Here is a 19,730-nt window from a genome sequence, read left to right as displayed (position 1 = left end):
CTCATAATTTGCCTTAACATCGCTTCCACTTTTCCGTTTGCCATAAACTTTTGCCCTTGCTGATTTTCACTACTGTTTCTCCTCCTTAACCTTAACGAACTCATGCACTTCAGTACTGTCTTTGTCCATTTCGCTCACATCAGCACAAAATGTATAAGACGCTTTTATCATTCCATCTACAACAGGACTTTCGTCCCTATCCTTACACTCATGTTTGATTTATAATCATCTACAGAACCAGTCCCACTTATGTCTTACTGTTCATTTAGCAACTTAACCTCTACAACTTTGTTCTCAGTAACACTATCTTGTTCGTTAAGGTCACTCATTAATACAAAACAGCTTTTGCTATGAAATTACCGTATTTTCATTCACTCTTCTTCTGCTGCTCTGCTGCTGCATTTGTCATCTCAATTTTTTGTCTGCTGCGAGTTGTAATTTTCTCGGCAAGGCATCTTGTTTATTCTGGTCATCTGTGTCCACCTGCATGTTGATTGGCTGCTGTCCTACTGTGACCATGAAACCCAAGCACTGACTGGCTGTTGCATCACTGCACTGTAAATAGCTCTTGATTTCACTGGTCAAAGTTCGCGAGTCCTTGTTTATTGTGGCTATGTACAATATTCCTCAGCCAGGGCATTATATGTGATTATACTCGCCAGCTTTATTTCTTCGCTTGTTTGTCCTCAGTGTCTACGTAGTGGCTGAAAAATGGATTGTCGAAGTACAAGTACTGTCTCCTGTAAATGATATAGCTGACAGATGCACAGTTGTATTTCGCAGTCTTTTACGTTTACTGTTCACAACCCCCCAATATTACTCAGTTACATGTGGCCAGTGCACTATTGTTCTAACTTTCGCCATGCAGGATTAGCTGAGCGGTCTAAGGCTCTGCAGTCATGGACTGTGCGGCTGATCCTGTCGGAGGTTAGAGTCATCCCTCGGACATGGGTGTGTGTATTTGTCCTTAGGATAATTTAGGTTAAGTAGTGTGTAAGTTTAGGGACTGATGATCTTAGCAGTTAAGTCCCATAAGATTTCACACACATTTGAACATTTTTTCTAACTTCCTATAAACTTCATTAATAGTTAGCAGGCGAACATCCACATACTGCTACAATAGTTTGCTGTTGAACATCAATGAGCAGTAAAAACCTAACCACAGTGTTCATACTTCTTGCAGAATAAGCAGGTATGCATGGAAACAGACAATTCATTGTTCTTACACATGGCCTATTGGTGTAACACTTATTTCACTGTTAAGTCGATGCATTTTTGTCGTTATAACCAACAAATGTTCCTTGTCTGAAACTCGGCTGTGGACTGACTGATTCTGGGCCAAAAATTAGGCCATTATATATCCTCATAATAATAGGTGCTGAAACTACACATTGTTTGCAGTTAAATTTACAGAAATTACAATCAACACTTAACTCATTAAATTAACTGAATACTTGGAAAAATTGGTTAAAGCCGAATTATTTGTTTAAATCATGAATTAACAAATATAGTTATGCATACAATACTTATGACAAAACTGTCAATTACTTTGGAATTAATTAAGGGCTGGTCTTGTTGACATGTTTTCAAAGAGAGCCAAAGATTTCTAGCATTTCGCCTTCCAAATGTTTACAATTATTACAGAATTTATGTTTGTTTATAATTCAACAATAGAATTCAAGTTACGAAATAATTACTGATTTCGCCCTATAACGAAAGATACTAACTATGGATAGTCGAAATAAATTAGAAATCAATTACATAATTCAACAATAGAATTCAAGTTACGAAATAATTACTGATTTCGCCCTATAACAAAAGATACTAACTATGGATAGTCGAAATAAATTAGAAATCAATTACATACGCAAAACTAAGCACAAAATTAGATCTGGTATTATATGCTTTAAGACTATAGGTAAACGTTTCTCTGTTATGAAAATACGGATTATATTCGCTGATGTTAATTGTAATTAGTTAAAAGGAAAAAAAAGAATTTTAAGGAGGCAGATGGGAAAACAAGGAGGGAAGTAAAATTATCCCACCTTGCTTTGTTACAACATGTAATTTGAGGAGAGAAGTGTAAATACACCAACTGCAGTTCCTCATTCAGGTACATGCTGTATGTGCATGAATTTTGAATGGCAGTTATTCGTAGCAATAGGTTTTAAATACTTCCCACATTTGTCATGATACTTCACAAGCAGATCAAAAGCTCTCCAAGTTGAGCAATAGATTTTAGTTCTTGTATAAGTGTTCCATTACTCATAGTTCATGTGATTTGCATATTGATCAACTAGGAGGAGAGCACTCTGCATCCAGACATGTGCTGGCTTCACATGGTATCTCACATATGCCATCAAGGCTAGTGACATCTGTGTTCATATGCAGTATGGATGATGTATTGAGAGATAATAATCTCGTGAAATGCGTTCAGAATAGAGCTAGCCAGCTGTGTGATATCCTGGTGCTGACCACTCACTCTCTCTGTTTTAATTTATAAGTGTACATTAAGATATGATGCTGTCATGTAAATGAATGCAGGAAGCATGTTCTTTCAATATTCCAATACAAAATAAATGATGTGTTTTTACCCAACTGGAGGACCATCTACAGTGGGCACCTCAGCTGGCAGTTTGTGCAGGCGAGCTCATCATGTTGTCAATAACGCTTGTCCTATGCGTTTGGTGGGGTATCACATCACAGAGCGAATCACATTGCAGATACATGATACTTTTTTTGCTGTAGGTTTCGATTTAATGTGTGACGAAGTAAAAGATGGGTGGTGGTCACGATCTTTAGTGCTTATAGAAAAAGCATTGACTCATTACTGGTGGTAATAGTTCACCTTTCTTTACAGTGGAGGCACTGCCTCTAATCGTTTTGAAGCAACTATGCAATTACTCAGACAAAAGATGTGTTGTCTTAATGTCAGGCAACTAACTCTGCCAATCCCTTTACTTGTACATTCTGGTATTTTCACCCCTTTTTTATGGCTGGTCGTAGTTGGTAACAGCACCTGTGGGCATGCTACAGTCATTTTCGAAGCACTCGCAGTGGAGTAGTACAATAACTTCTTCCTCATTGTGTTGGTAAGTAATGTAGTCATAAATCGGATCTTCACGTGCAAAAATTTCTTCTCCTTCCTCATTCTCATGAACACTTAAGCAAAAATATCGTCATCGCTGTCTGCATCAGTCGCTGTTCCTGCCATCTTGAAAACATATTCCCCGGGTTAAGCTCGTTAACCGCCCAGAAATCACCGGCTAAGTTATCGCGAATTTATTCACCAGTTAGGTGCTATTCCGGTTTCGTACAACGCGTTTTTTGCTTAACCGGCTGCTAACTAGAGATTGTACAAACGGCCCCAGGAGCGAGGGATTTCCTTATGCTCTTTTAACTTTCTGAGTGTATTTTAGACATTCTCTTATTAATTTTACATTGTTGCGGACATGTGAACAAACATTTTCCAGCGTGAATAGTGGCGCACAACTGGTATGATATGCAGAGTGCATTAGACTCTATGGAATACACACGTTCCGTGTTTGTTGATGGGGCAATGTAATATAATTTGGTAGTCAAATGTGTTAATATGTGTTGTGTGAATAAAGCATAAGTTTATTTTGTCCCTTAATAGTTGTTACCTGTCATTTAGCTGCTTTAATCTGCATAAACTACAACAGGATGTGGGCCTAGGTACTGGATTAAAACAAAATAATAAGCCTTAAGGTGACATGTATTTGCACAGAATGTGTGCGGAAGCTCGTATATGCTATACAAAGAAGAAAATAACTGTAAAATGAGTACAACACAGATACCACAAATAGAGCGGCTTGTAGGGCGCGAAAATGACGCGACCTGGAAATTTGCCATTGAGGTGTATTTGCACTTGGATGGCTTATGGGACATCGTAAGCGGTAAATTGGTACATACTGAATCAAGTTTTACTACTAAGGATCGGAGGGCGAAATCAAAACTAATCTTTTTGATTGATCCAGTGAATTATGTTCACATAGAAAAGGCTACGTCAGCAAAGGAGGTATGGGACAAACTGAAAAACGCATTTGAAGATGGTAGTTTAACCAGAAAAGTAGGATACTTCGTGAGCTAATAACCACAAGATTGAATAAGTGTAAAAGCGTGGATGACTATGTGAATAAAATAATTTGAATCTCCAATCGTCTGAGGAATATTGGTTTTGAAATTGCCGATGAATGGATTGGAACTTTATTGTTAGCTGGACTACCAGAGAAATATTCGCCAATGATTATGGGTTTGGAAAGTTCGGGAACATCCATTACAGCGGATAGTGTTAAAGTAAAGATTCTACAGGACGTGGAGAATGGACCAGATTCTAATGCTTCAGAAAAAGAAACAGCGTCGGCTTTATACTCTAAGTACAAAAAGAAGAAGCCAATAAGATGTTTCAGTTGCCAGAAAATTGGACATATTGCTTCAAAGTGTAACAAAAAGTTGAGTATAAAAGAAAAGAAGCATGTTAATTCTTGTAGTTCTGAGTGAAAGACTGCCGATAAAGTTAAGGCATTTTCTGTTTTTTACTCTTTTAATGAAGCGAGTGACGATCATGGAGAATGATTCCTAGATTCAGGAGCATATGAGCACATTACCAAAGCTCTGTCAGATTTGTATAATGTTCAGTTAAGGACTGACATTGGAATTCCTACAGTTCACGGATCTAAGTTAAGATGTGAACTCACAGGAAAAGTGGACCTTAATTTGCTTGTGGATGGGGAAAAGGAAATTGTTGCTGCTCATGATTTACATTATGTAAAGAATATTGCAACTAATTTGTTATTAGTAAGCGAAATAGTAAAGAAGGGTAATAAAGTTACTGTCGATATAGAGGGAGCCAAAGTGATAGACTCTTGTGGTGATATTGTAGCTACTGCAAGTAATGTAAGAGGTATTTACAAGGTGAATACAGTTCAAAATACTGCTGAAACAGGAAATCACTCTGTTTATGCTGCAAAATGTTTCTTGTGACATAGGAGACTTGGACATTTGAATAGGAAAAGTATGACTTTACTGAAGAATATGGCAACTTGGATGGAAAATTATGGAATGAATAATGTTCAATGTGAGGTGTGTTTACAAGGGAAGCAGGTTAGATTGCCATTTAAATCGAGTCAGAGCAGATCTACCGAAGTCTTGCAACTCATACATTCAGATCTCTGTGGACCTATGGAGAATGAATCCTTAGGAGGTAACTTCTATTTCCTGACATTCATAGAAGATTTTTCTAGATACATGCATGTTTATTTTATAAGTAGCAAGGATCAAGTGAATGATGTATTTGTTGTTTATTGCAAAATGGGCGAAAGACAGACTGGGAAGAAAATTAAAATTATTAGATCAGACAATGGATCAGAATATGTAAACAGACGGTTTAAGGAACAGTTGAATGGAATAGGTATTAGGCATCAGACTACCACTCGCTACAGTCCTACTCAGAATGGGGTCGCAGAACGAGCCGACAGAACCATTGTGGAAAAGGCAAGAAGTTTGTTAACCGATACTGAGCTACCTAAGTGTTTTTGGGCAGAGGCTGTGTCAACAGCAGTGTATTTAATTAACAGATCACCTACCAAAGCTGTGAGACACAAGACACCTTATGAAGTATGGACTGGGAAGAAACTGGATATAAAGCACTTAAAAGTCTTTGGATGTGAAGCCATGGTTCAGATTCCAAAACCATTAAGGGGAAACTGGGATGCAAAATCACAAAACTATATTTTTGTTGGCTACTGTGAGGATTCAAAAGGCTACAGGTTTTATTTATACTGTGAATAAGAAGATAATAAGTAGTAGAGATGTAGTATTTTTGGAGGATTATAGACCTAAAATAAAGGAAAGTAGTCAAAATGGTACAGTAATGGTGCCAAGCATAATGTGTGATAGTGCTGAAACAGAGATGGAAACTGAAACAGAGGAAGACGAGAATAAAGAGGAAGCTGATGTGCGACCCGAGAATCAAAATGAGGAAGAAGATTCAGCACAGGAAGTCAGTTTAAGGCGGTCTTCACATATAGCAAAACCAAAAGAATATCCAGATTATGAAGTGTATGCTGCCCAAACAACCAACAATGAACCAGTCACCGTTGGTGAAGCTTTAGCAAGTTCAAATGCTCAAGACTGGAGAAAGGCTACTGAAAAGGAGCTGCAATCTTTTGAGGATAATGATACACATGAATGGGTTGACATGCCTGAAAATAAAAAGCCACTAAGATCAAGATGAGTGTTTAGTATTAAAAATCCTTAGAGTGCAATACGAAAATTCAAAGCCAGATTGGTAGTTAAAGGATATTCCCAGAAAGAATAGATTACAATGAAACCTTCTCACCAGTTGTGAAGTATTCATCGTGAAGATACCTTTTAGCTCTGGCAGTAAAGGAACACTTAGTAATTCATCAAATGGATGTGAAAACAGCCTACCTGAATGGAAGACTGGAAGAGGAAATATATGTGATTCCACCTGATGAAGTTAAGCGACCTTATCAGGGGAAAATGAGAATTTGGCGTTTGAAGAAAGGCATATATGGATTAAAGCAAAGTGGCCATTGCTGGAATAAATGTTTGCATAAAAATTTGATCCAACTAGGCATGTTACAGTCAAAGGCAGATCCCATCATATATCATAAATGGAGCAATGAAGAAATTGTAATCATGGCCATATGGATAGATGATTTTTTTTTAATTTAACCGATAGTGAAAGCCACATGGACTTTTTTAAAGAACGGTTATGGTCAGAATTTAATACGCCTGATTTGGGGGAAATTAATCAATACTTACGCATGAAGATTCTAAGAAGTGCCAACAGAGAAGAATTATGGATTGATCAATCTCTGTACACAAAGAAGATCTTAGAGAAGTTCAATGTGGAAAATTGCAAACCTATTTCTACTCCTATGGAAAACAATGCAAAACTGCTAATAAATGATGATGACAAGAAATTTATGGAAAGTGTACCCTATTTGGAAGCTGTAGGAAGTCTGTTGTACTTAGCACAGGCTCCCAGACCAGACATTACATTTGCCACAAATGCAGTAAGCAAGTTTTGCAGTGATCCGAGAGAAAAGCACTGGATGGCAGTTAAGAGAATATTCAGATATTTAAATGGAACTGCTGATTATAAGTTAAAATGTTCGAAAACTGGAAATGTAAATTTGGAAGGATACAGTGATGCAGAGTGGGGAAATGAGTTGGAAGGCAGACACTCCACCACTGAAAGTTGTTTTAGCCTAATGGGAGGATTTATATCACAGTCTTGTAAGAGATAAAGAACTGTTGCTTTGAGTACTGTAGAAGCTGAATATATGGCCTTGTCCTCCACTATCCAGAAACTCTTTGGATCCATACACTGATGAGTGAAATAGAATCTCCTCCAACATTAAAGTCAACTGTGATATTTTGTAACAATATGGGAGCTATTAAACTTGCAAAAAATAATGTCACCAATGTAAGATCCAAACATATTGACATAAGGCATCACTTTATAAGACATCATATGGAACAGGGGAATATAATCCACAGTTATCTATGAGCAGAAGAAATGTTATCTGATCTCCTAACCAAGCCTCTCAGTAAGGACAAATTTCAGAAGCCAGGGAAACATCATGGTTTAACCTGGGATGTATAGTGTTGAGTATCTGAGAAACAAGGGGGAGTGTTGGGGATATGTGAACAAACATTTCCCAGCGTGTATAGTGGTGTACAAGATATGATGTGCAGAGTGCATTAGACTCCATGGAATATACACGTTCCGTGTTTGTTGATGGGGCAATATAATATAATTCGGTAGTCAAATGTACTAATATGTGTTGTGCAAATAAAGCATAAGTTTATTTTGTCCCTGAATAGTTGTTTCCTGTCATTTGGCTGCATTAATCTGCATAAACTACAACATAAATCTACAAAATAAACAACAATTTCACCAGCGCTTAGCGCAAATCTTCCTAACATCATGCCCTTCAGCAGCTACGGATGCCCACAATATAAAATAATCAGTGTTGCATGACAGTATGTGATTATTGTTAAAAAATTAACTATATTGCTGTTTTGAGAGGAATGTTTGTTTGAAAAAACTCAAAGAGTAATAAATATATTGTGTACCATACTTCACATGTAGCAACGATAATCGCTTCTGCCATTTCGATTTCGTCCTTTAGATGTAGTAATCTCTGGTGATAGTCCTGTCAGCCACGTTGGCAAATAGAATTTTATGACTGTCAATTAATTGTCAATAAACGAAAAAATATCCGTTATCATCTTTCGGGTTGCAAATAAAAAGGAAAAGATTGAGTGCAAACTCCTGTTCTCTATTAAACAAGAGTATATGAAAGATAGTAAGCACCTGATGCACATCAGAGGTGGTTAATCCTTAATTTCTTGGAAGGAAGTGTTTGCGAGATACGTTGCGGATTTGTTTTGCCCGTTCACATCTTGGTATGAAACAGTGTCAACAGTCATTTGAAAATTGGGAATTGTGGTCTAATTTTCAGATAATCGATCAAATATTCAATTAAGTAAAAAAGATAGTCGGATCCACGCAACGTACTGCTTAACAACATGATTTCTGCTTTAATCACGAGTGATTGATGTACATCATATGCTGTTCTTATAATTTCAAAGTGACGGGGAGCACGAAGATGCGAATATTTAGTTGGTATAAGCACCTTTGATTTAGAAGACAGGCGGATGCATATGAAAGATTTTACTATAGACTCTGAAGCGGATAAGAACCGTAGTGTGATAAATCTGTCAACCAGTTTACGAAGAGTAGCAGATAGTCGGATAATTACCAAAGAGCCGAGCCTTAATGTGGAATTCGTGCGATTAGATTGTATATTAGGTACGACACACAGTACTCTCCATAAATCCTAGCGAGGAGCTCATTAAAGATGTGGGACATGTCGAATATAGACTTACGAATTGGATACATGTATCGGCGTTTTTAGTAAACGGATATGATATTGCTTAAAAATGAAGCAGATTTGTTGTGTTAAGTTCGTATTTTGCTCACATAGGAGGGTTTAGGGGGAACGATGCTATGTCAATTTCTCTTTTTCCTGTAGATAGTCCGTATCAGAAAAATTTAACTTTATATCTGGAAACGCCTACCCAGAGTATTTCCCTACTTACTCAGCCTTGTTCCAAGTAACTAGGCCTACATATTTTTAAATACTCATGTGCACTGTGATACAGTTGTTTGTATCAGTTATCATGATATAATCTATATTGTATTCGATGGTCCTGTGTTGAGGTATAAAAATAAGTGGTGGTAATGCATTTTAGTATAGAAGAGTTTGGGAATGTTTGTTACCTACAATCTTATTTCCCATAGCTGTTTTCGAAAGCTTTTAACAGTATAATCACATTCAGTAAGATGGTTGTGTATTAAATTGTATTAAAATGTACTACATGAATTTCTGAGCATACCTTTTGATAGATACATTATGTGCATGCTAATTATGTGCAGACTCAGATATTTGTGAACTGGAAGTTGATGAAAGTGTCAGATATAAGATGGAAAAATTGTGAAATGCTGTATACATTATGCCACGTTGCTGAAGGTGTGGTACATTTTGAGTCCGTAGAACTCGTTCTGATAGATTTCAGCTTGTTTGAAGTTTACAGGCACTTATGGAGTAGTGGGACAGGGAGATTTTCGTTGCCGTTCTAAATCTATAGGATGTTTATATTGCTCTGATTACCTGCTGGTAGCAGAATGACGTCCTCCATATAAATGATTATCAAAATTAGTGCTGCAAAGTTTACTATAGATTTTGCTACATGGGCTGTTCTGAGTTATGTTGCATAAATTTAAATAAGAAATCCTCCTTACTTTCTTGGTTTTTTACAAGATTTATACATAGGTCATATGTGAAGTCATGCCAAATTGCAGTTCAGTAAGCAGTATGCTGGGGCCACTAGCCATACTTTTTGATGTCATTGCAGTTACTAATAAGTCACCAAGTTTTGTTTACTTTAGCTCGTGATTTAAGAGGGTTCTCATGCAAAAATTTGTTGATTTTAATTTTTTGTGTACAACAGCTTCGGATCATGTTTTGGTGCTTGTCTCATGATAGGATGGTTTTCTGATTTTTCTTCGTTATTTGTAGCCTGCCAGCATGTCTTATCTCTGTGCAAGTGGCATCTTGATTGCTTAAATAATTACTGAATTTTCTAAGATTAAGTTCAATTCAAAAAATTTATTCATCAGTTTTGTCCGATTTTCGAAAGGGTCCTCTCACATGTGATTTTTCTCTGCAACATACAACATAGAAAAGAGCTCATTTTGTTCAATGAGGAAAAGTTTTTAACTTTTTAGACAAACCAATTCAAAGATAATAAAGTGATTTCAAAACATCCATTGACTGCTATTAAGAGCGAAGAATGCGATGACTATTTGAAAATTAAGAAAAACTATTACTAAGCCTACTTGTCTTTGTTTTTATTAAAATAAAAATTAATTTGATGAGGTTTTGAATTTCAGAAATCTTTGGTCATTTAGATCATTCCTGTGGTACCTTGAAATTCACCACACCACTTTTCACTATCCATGAACATGTGGAAATATCCAGCATTTTTACGTTTAACAGTTGCAAATAGTCAGGTGGACTTTAGAATTGAACTGTACATTGATGGACGTTAAAGGAAACATTTCAAAGCAGTTTAGCATTGGCTTTGCAGATAAACCTACATGTGACTGCCAACATTTTACCATTCTTTCTGAGACTCCACACTCCATCATGTCTTTTGTAGTCCAACTTTGAGGTGATAATATCAAAATCTACAATTCTTCTGACTTCTTTGACAACTGCAAATTTTCTTTCAGTTGTTTAGTCAGCAGTCTATGATCTAAGCATTTAGGATGTGCCTTACTTATACTACATGTCCAAAAATCTTTTAGATCTCATCTACATCCGTTCTCTCATACTCTGCGAGCCACGGTGTGTGGCGGAGGGTACCTTGAGTATCTCTATCAGTTCTCCCTTCTATTCCAGTCTCATATTGTTCATAGAAAGAAAGATTGTTGGTATGCCTCTGTGTGGGCTCTAATCTCTCTGATTTTGTCATCATAGTCTCTTCGCGAGATATATGTAGGAGGGAGCAATATACTGCTTGTATATGTTCTAGAAACTTCAACAAAAGCCCGTACCGAGCTACTGAGCGTCTCTCTTGCAGAGTCTTCCATGGATTTTATCTGTCATCTCCGTAACACTTTTGTGATTACTAAATGATCCTGTAACGAAGCGTGCTGCTCTCAGTTGGATCTTCTCTATCTCTTCTATCAACCCTATCAGGTACGGATCCCACACCGGTGAGCAGTATTCAAGCAGTGGGCGAACAAGTGTATTGTAACCTACTTCCTTTGTTTTCGCACTGCATTTCCTTAGTATTATTCCAATGAATCTCAGTCTGGCATCTGCTTTACTGACAATTAATTTTATATGGTCATTCCATTTTAAATCACTGCTAATGCCTACTCCCAGATAATTTATGGAATTAACAGCTTCCAGTTGCTGACTTGGTATATTGTAGCTAAATGATAAAGGATCTTTCTTTCTATGTATTTGCAGCACATTACACTTGTCTACATTGAGATTCAATTGCCATTCCCTGCACCATGCGTCAATTCGCGGCAGATCCTCCTTCATTTCAGTACAATTTTCCATTGTTACCACCTCTCGATGTTCTGTAGCATCATCTGCAAAAAGCCTCAGTGAACTTCTGATGTTATCCACAAGGTCATTTATATATAATGTGAATAGCAACGGTCCTATGACACTCCCCTGCAACGCACCTTAAATCACTCTTACTTTGGAAGACTTCCCTCCATTGAGAATGACATGCTGTGTTCTGTTATCTAGGAACTCTTCAATCCAATCACACAATTGGTCTGATAGTCCATATGCTCTTACTTTGTTCATTAAACGACTGTGGGGAACTGTATCAAACGCCTTGTGGAAGTCAAGAAACACAGCATCTTCCTGGGAACCCGTGTCTATGGCCCTCTGAGTCTTGTGGATGAATAGTGCGAGCTGGGTTTCACATGATCGTCTTTTTCGAAACCCATGCTGATTTCTACAGGGTAGATTTCCAGTCTCCAGAAAAGTCATTATACTGGAACATAACATGTGTTCCAAAATTCTACAACTGATCGACATTAGAGATATAGGTCTATAGTTCTGCACATCTGTTCGACATCCCTTTTTGAGAACAGGGATGACCTGTGCCCTTTTCCAATCTTTTGGAATGCTACGCTCTTCTAGAGACCTACGGCACACCGCTGCAAGAAGGAGGCAAGTTCCTCCGCGTACTCTGTGTAAAATCGAACTGGTATCCCATCAGGTCCAGCGGCCTTTCCTCTTTTCAGCAATTTTAATTGTTTTTCTATCCCTCTGTCATCTATTTTAATATCTACCATTTTGTCATCTGTGCGACAATGTGGAGAAGAAACTACAGTGCAGTCTTCTTCTGTGAAACAGCTTTGGGAAAAGACATTTAGTATTTCAGCCTTTAGTCTGTCATCATCTGTTTCAGTACCATTTTGGTCACAGTGTGTCTGGACATTTTGTTTTGATCCACCTACCGCTTTGACATAAGACCAAAATTTCTTAGGATTTTCTGCAAAGTCAGTACATAGAACTTTACTTTTGAATTCATTGAACACCTCTCGCATAGCTCTCCTCACACTACACTTCGCTTTGTGTAATTTGTGTTTGTCCTCATGACTTTGGCTATGTTTACATTTGCTCTGAAGTTACCTTTGCTTCCGTAGCAGTTTTCTGACTCGGTTGTTGTACCACGGTGGCTCTTTTCAATCTCGTACGATCTTGCTTGGCACATACTCATCTAATGCATATTGTACGATGGTTTTGAACTTCGTTCACTGATCCTCAAGAGTATCTGTACTTGAGATAAAACTTTTGTGTTGAGCTGTCAAGTACTCTGTAATCTGTTTTTTGTCACTGTTGCTAAACAGAAAAATCTTCCTACCTTTTTTAATATTTCTATTTATGGCTGAAATCGTCGATGCAGTAACTGCTTTATGATCGCTGATTCCCTGTTCCGCGTTAAATGTTTCAAATAGTTCGGGTCTGTTTGTCACCAGAAGGTCTAATATGTTATCACCACAAGTCAGTTCTCGGTTTAACTGCTCAAGGAAGTTTTCAGACAGTGCATTTAAAAAAATTTCACTGGATTCTTGTCCCTGCCACTCATTATAAACATTTGAGTCTCCCAGTCTATACCTGGTAAATTAAAATCTCCACCCAGAACTATAACGTGTTAGGGAAATCTCGAAATATTTTCTAAATTTTCCTTCAGGTGCTCTGCCACAACAGCTGCTGAGCCAGGGGTCCTATAAGAGACATCCAATTACCATGTTTGAGACTGCTTTAACCATGACCTTCACCCAAATTATTTCATATTTTGGTTCTACGTCAATTTCCTTCGATACTATTGCACTTTTTATCGCTATAAACACGTCTCCCCTTTCACTGTCTAGCCTGTCTCTGCGGTATACATTCCAGTCTGAGTTCAGAATTTCATTACTGTTTACATCTGGTTTCTGTCAGCTTTCTGTCCCTAGTACTATGTGGGCATTGTGACAGTTTATTAATGAGAGCAGGTCTGGGACCTTTCTATAGACACTCCTGCAGTTTACTATTACCACATTAATATTGTTATTCCCTGTTGCATTTTGCCTACTGCTACCTTGTCACGTCTCAGGAGGCATCTTGTCGGGCCTATGGAGTTAATTCTCTAACCTAAAAAACCCACATGTGCACTCCACACATACTCCGCTACCCTTGTAGCCACTTCCTGCATGTAGTGCACGCCTGACCTATTCAGGGGGCCCTACATTTCTCCACCTGATAGCGGAGGTTGAGAAATTTGCTTCCCAGATCTCCGCAGAATCGTCTGAGCCTCTGGTTTAAGCCTTCCACTTGGCTCCAAACCAGAGGACCACAATCGGTTCTGGGAATGATACTATAAATAGTTAGCTCAGATTTCATCCCACGAGCAAGGCTTTCCATCTTCACCAACTCCGCCAACTGCCTGTAAGAACTGAGGATGACCTCTGAACCCAGACGGCAGGAGTCATTGGTGCCGACGTGAGCAACAATTTGCAGTCAGGTGCACCCCGTGTTCTCTATCTCTATCACCGCCGGCAGGGCCTCCTCCACATTGTCACGAACCGGCTCTACTTTCAGGAAAAGTTAACTCCATAAGGACACCGTTACGGTGTGGCTAATGGCTGTAAAGGAATTTAGTAGAGCTGGCCATGATGTCTCCTTTGTTGATGCTGCTGTGTCTGCGTTGTCCTTGTGGCTTCTTGTTGTCTAGGCGATGATTCCTTGGTTGCTTTGGGTCCAAGAAAAGGTGCGGGTTTTTTAATTATTACTGGACTATCGAAAAATGACGCAGTATTCCACGGTTTCTTTGTATCAAACACATTTATTGCAAGAACTATATGCACAACTACACTCAACCGCGGCCAACACACAAGTGCTCGAAGACCCATAGTAGACCAAAGATCACGGTCATAAGCTACAAAGAACATACAATTCAAATATCGATTATTGATCGCAACACCTAACTTAGTATTATCGTAAGCACAAGCTTTTATAACACGACTTTAGTGTATAATAAAATAAAGTGACGTCTATTAGTGTATCATAAAAAAAATGACGTCTAATTGTCAGTTCCATTACAACATCCCGGATGAGACACCCCCCCGCCCGGTAAGCAGACAGAGTGAACACTGGCCTTCTTCCCTGACCTTTCCGCTATTTCCCTAAGGGGCTCCATCACCCGCCTAACATTGGAGCTCCCAATCACTAATAAACCCCTCCCCCCGTGTGCCTGCTCGGACCTTGCTGAAGGACTGGCCACATGTCCACTCACTGGCAGAGCAGGCGATGTCACATGGCCAGCCTCCACATTGACCCTCCACCTCCTGCGACGCGAATGCCGCTGAACCCTCCACTCCCCTTGGGAGAGGGTGGCCCAAACCCTCAGCAGCAGCAGCAGCAGTGGTATGTGTAATTGCTTCTAGAGTTTCATTTACCCAACCTTTTGTGTGACCTCTGGCATCTCTCATTAAGACCCGCTGAAGTGTCAGAGGAGAGATCCCAATAGCAGTTAGGCTTGTGTCAACTGTGTCAACTGAGTGATTCCAATGAACGTACTTCATCTTCTTACTGTGATGATGCTGACTTCTTTTGTAATGATTTTTTTGCTGCAAAATTGTTGTCAAATTTTATTAACAGGTTTAACATTGCTCTTTTTCATAGTTTTCAAATGGCCATTGCAACCCATAAGCCTTTTTCACAGAATGGTTCATTAGATCAAAAGTATATATCACAAGAGAATTTCTGCAGACGTTCATATTCATCCAAAAGCAATGCTTTATGATGAAGGCATTTTGGCCATTTTCAGCAACATGTAATTCATTTCTTCAATTAAGTAAGTGTCACTGTCATGATGAAAATTCTTTTATTTCTTTGAAACCTTCCCATCAGGTCCTACGCAGAATAATCTGTAAAACCAGTGCTACACTGCATTGAAGTGAAGTGTTGCTGTGAATGTCAGCCAAGTTACAGTTTCTACTTGACTTTGTTTTCAAGGTTTAAATGTAAAAATACTGGATATTTTCACCAGAAAAACTGCATTTTCATAGATGGTGAAATGTGTTTTGGTAAATTCCGAAATAAAATAGAAACAACTGAAATGAACAGACAAACATTTCTTAAAGTCAGTGGCTGAGCAAATTAATTTTTATTTTAAGGAAAACAAAGACGCCTAATAACGAATTTTACATAATTTTCAAATGTGCATATTCAAAAGGTTCACTCATTCTTTGCTCATAATAGCAGGCAAAGCATGTTTTTGAACTTCATTTTCTTTGAACTGGTTTGTCTACAAATGAAACATACTCTTCTTGATGAAACAAAAAGAGCTCTTTTCAGTGGTACAAAGAAACATAAAAACTGAGAGGAAGATTTTGAGATATAGCCTTTTGAAAATGAGACAAAATTGATTAATACATTTTTTGAATCAACTTTAATCTTGGATAACTTGATAATTGAGTAATCAAGACACCAATTGCACAGCATTAAGACATTATCTGGTTGCACAAGGTAAAAATAAGCATCAGAAAGTTATTCTATGATAAGATATGAGCTGCCAAATCTTGATCCAAATATGTCACGACAAGATTTACGAGCTACTTTGACAGCACATTGTGATAAATCTGCTGTACATGAGCACATGTACAGCACCTAGGCTGCTGTACCTAAAAAGTCAAGCAGAAGAACAAAGTTTCCTCATGGGAGAGTCCCCATTTATCATGCGCAACAGTAAACAAACTTATGATGTATTAGTATCTGTCACAACATGGAAAAACTAGCCTTTAAAAAAGCATGGATAGTGGTCCCATTATACTACCTACTGCCCTGGAATTTGGCATAGCTTCAAGTAAGAGGAATCTGTACAACCTGTAAAAATCTCGTCAAAATTGAAGAGAGCTGAGTGGGAATGACCCAAGTACATACTTTCTCTATCTGATTAATTTGACTAAGAGATACATATCTTAAAATATGACAGTAAAAGTAACCAAGACTTATGTGGAACAATTTCCTGACCTGGACATAAACTGTGCACTAGAAAACTTAGTGCAACAGGTTTTAATGTGGCATTGTTGATGTCATTTGAATGATTCCTTCAAAATATTTGTTAGTTTTTTGCTTTTGACTCAGCTACTTACTGTTAATGTGAAACAGGATAACACTGTATTGTGCTATATGATGATGTCAGTGAACAGCTAATGACATGCCTTCATAGCCTTCAAAAAAGTAAAAATAATTTGCAGTAGTGAAGACGAAAAGGAACAAATGTGGCTTGAAGCAATGTCCATGAATAATGTCTACTGATATATTCACCTTTAAATTGTACAGGTAGACCTACTCAGGAATAGTAATATTTTACCTATTCTTCTAAGTATAGTTACAACTTTCATGTTTCCTACTTGATGAATACAATTTCATGTGAAAAATGATACTAGAAATATGCAGACTATGAATTTAGCATTGAGATATCAAAACTATTTATGACCTCCTGCTGTCATGAGTTAAAGATGTCATTGAAACAAAGTGCTAACCCACATTTCGTTATGATTAGAGTGCTAAATTTATCTGCTGTGTGTTTGAATATCATATGATAGTAACATTTAGTCCCATGTGTAATGCTAGAAAGCACTTTCTACTGTATAGATTGTTTCTTTCTTATTGTATTTGCATCATTATCTTTGAATTTAACCAAACGTATAGCATGCAGTACCTGAAAAAGTGCTCTTTTTAGGTTAGCACTTTCTTCCACCGATCTCTCCAATCATAAAATTGGAAGTAAGATTCACAAAAAATGTTCAGAATACTTCCATGATTATTCTGATTGCAGTTTTTCCTTCAACCATAAAATGCAATTTTTCTATGCAACACTTCTACAGACTGTCAATGTTTAGTGATGTTAGCATACTACCATACTTTGTGTCATGCTGTTTGTAAAGGAACTCCGCCCGCCCCTCCAAACATTGTGCTGGCCGGTGTGGCCGAGCGGTTCTAGACACTTCAGTCTGGAACTGCGCGACCGCTACAGTCGCAGGTTCTAATCCTGCCTCGGGCATGGATATGTGTGATGTCCTTGGGTTAGTTAGGTCTAAGTAGTTCTAAGTTCTAGGGGACTGATGACCTCAGATGTTAAGTCCCATAGTGCTCAGAGCCATTTGAACTCCAAACATTGTGTTTCTCACGTGAGACTACCATGCATTGTGGTAGATTAATTTCAAAACAGATTAAAAAAAAAAAACACTGGGTTGCCGTAGAACACCCAGTAGAGATCAATTGACTGCTAAGATTTTTATCGCATTTGCGTTTCCTTACAAAATGTAAAGATATTTCATATTTATTGTCTTTAATGTTGGTTTTATTATTTTTTTGTGCATAATAATTATATACACACATTTTTATTTGATCTGCATCATACAACAATAATGACAAATTTTACTATCATACAATTGTGTAGCTACACTCTAGTTATTCTTTTATCCTGTAATGAATAAGTAGTGTTTTACTGGGCATATCTATATGGAGAACTCTGTATATTCTAAGAAACTCAATGAGACTTTTTGCATATCCTTTTGCTAGACATGAGCAGCATGCAGATTTTTTACATGTAAAACAATTATCTCTTGATTTGTTTCACTTACAAGATTACTCTTTGCAAGTCTTTCATATAACATCTTTAGATGTTCGTTCTTCTCTGTTGGCAGTCAAAATGGATTCTGGAGATTCTAAGGGCAAAAGTTCCTGACTGACACCACTAATTCTTTTACAACTTTGATTGTAAAAAAAATTAAGAGATGGTGGAGCCAGTTATCAACTTGTACAAGCTGTGGGCATTGATCATATCCTGGTCAGGAATATTATAGAAAACTTGTATGGACCAGTCTCTCATCATGGCTCTTATGCTATATTTGCATGACATTTTATCTACCACATCTATGTCAAATTTGGTGTTATGAAAATTGATTGTTTCTAGAGTTTTCTTTTCTGCAGCCTCATTGATTCGTACACTGTAGTGCATAGAACTAAGAATAAGCACAGTTTTAGTAGTCTTTCCGTGGTAATATGTTAGAGTAATGTCTTGAACCATGTAAATAACGCTTGAATGAAGTACATCTTGTCCTTTTCTCACAGATGGTGGCACTTCCCTTCTATTTATTCTCAAAGTGCCAACAATGCTTGTACCCCTCTTTTGCAGCTTGAGAGAAGTAAATAAACTGCCTGATGTAATACTTCTCCCGTTTCATAAGTAAGGTCAAGTAAGGTCCCATGTGACGTAGTGTAATACCTTCTTAGAGGTTGGTATTTGCATGTCTTGTTTCATCTTTTCCCAAATAAGGAAAACCATTATTAACATATCTAACTTAAGCTTCTGTGAGCAACCAGTACGTTACACTGTACTTCCCAAGTTTGGGACACTCTTACTGAGTAAATGGACGTTTGCATTTTGTCGCATATAACTGCTCATTCACAGCTAAGAATTCAGATGGTTTATAACATGCAGTGTCGTTATCTATAAACATGTTCCAGATTTCAGATGCTAAACAAAATGGTCTACTTCTTTACATTGCTGATAGCTAGCTCTGATTTCAAAGCAAAGAAATCATTTAACTTCTAAAAAGCTATTTCCTGCTGTTTTTGAGTGAAAAAGGTTCCACAGATCTCTCAAACATAGACTCCTTGTACCATGTGTCCCTCAATGGCTGAAAATGCTTCCAACTCCTCCAAACTCAAGTACTACAGATTGTCATTGAGAACAATGTGTTCTTCTGTTTCAGTGCATGTTTTCACCAGAGCAACATATTTTCACCAATAACAGGTGAAGTGGAGTTGGTGGGAGTCTTCCATAACAGTACACTTTGCCTTCCCTGTAGGTCTAGCAGTCTCTCGAGTAACATTTTGCTGACTCTTCCATTCTGCAGAGTTTGTTCCATCACTCCCAAACTCTCTGTGGCTAAGATCAGCTTGCCTTTCAGCATTTTGCACTGTAGTATCTACAAAATTTAGTGTGGCTAAATGAATAATCCAGTTTGGTATGTCTATATTTCTGAAACTAATAAACATATACAATGAATTTTGTTT

General features: G+C 37.7%; 1 protein-coding gene across 2 annotated transcripts in view; it reads left to right on the top strand.

Annotated features, from left to right (window-relative positions):
* Positions 1-8,307: 8,307 nt before the first annotated feature.
* LOC126262811 (uncharacterized) overlaps positions 8,308-19,730 on the top strand; it is a 124,760-nt gene continuing 113,337 nt past the window's right edge. Inside the window, exon 1 of one of the 2 annotated variants that reach the window (XM_049959655.1) lies at positions 8,308-8,463. The gene's annotated coding sequence lies outside the window, so the exon portion shown is untranslated. Of the gene's footprint in view, positions 8,464-8,735; positions 8,870-19,730 lie in introns of those variants that run through there. The other variant, XM_049959656.1, reaches the window with a different exon arrangement.

The sequence above is a fragment of the Schistocerca nitens genome, chromosome 6 (genome assembly GCF_023898315.1).
Source record: "Schistocerca nitens isolate TAMUIC-IGC-003100 chromosome 6, iqSchNite1.1, whole genome shotgun sequence".
In the NCBI taxonomy this organism is placed as follows: Eukaryota; Metazoa; Arthropoda; class Insecta; order Orthoptera; family Acrididae; genus Schistocerca; species Schistocerca nitens.
Note: the sequence above shows the minus strand (reverse complement) of the source record. Positions and strands in the feature narration are given on the sequence as shown.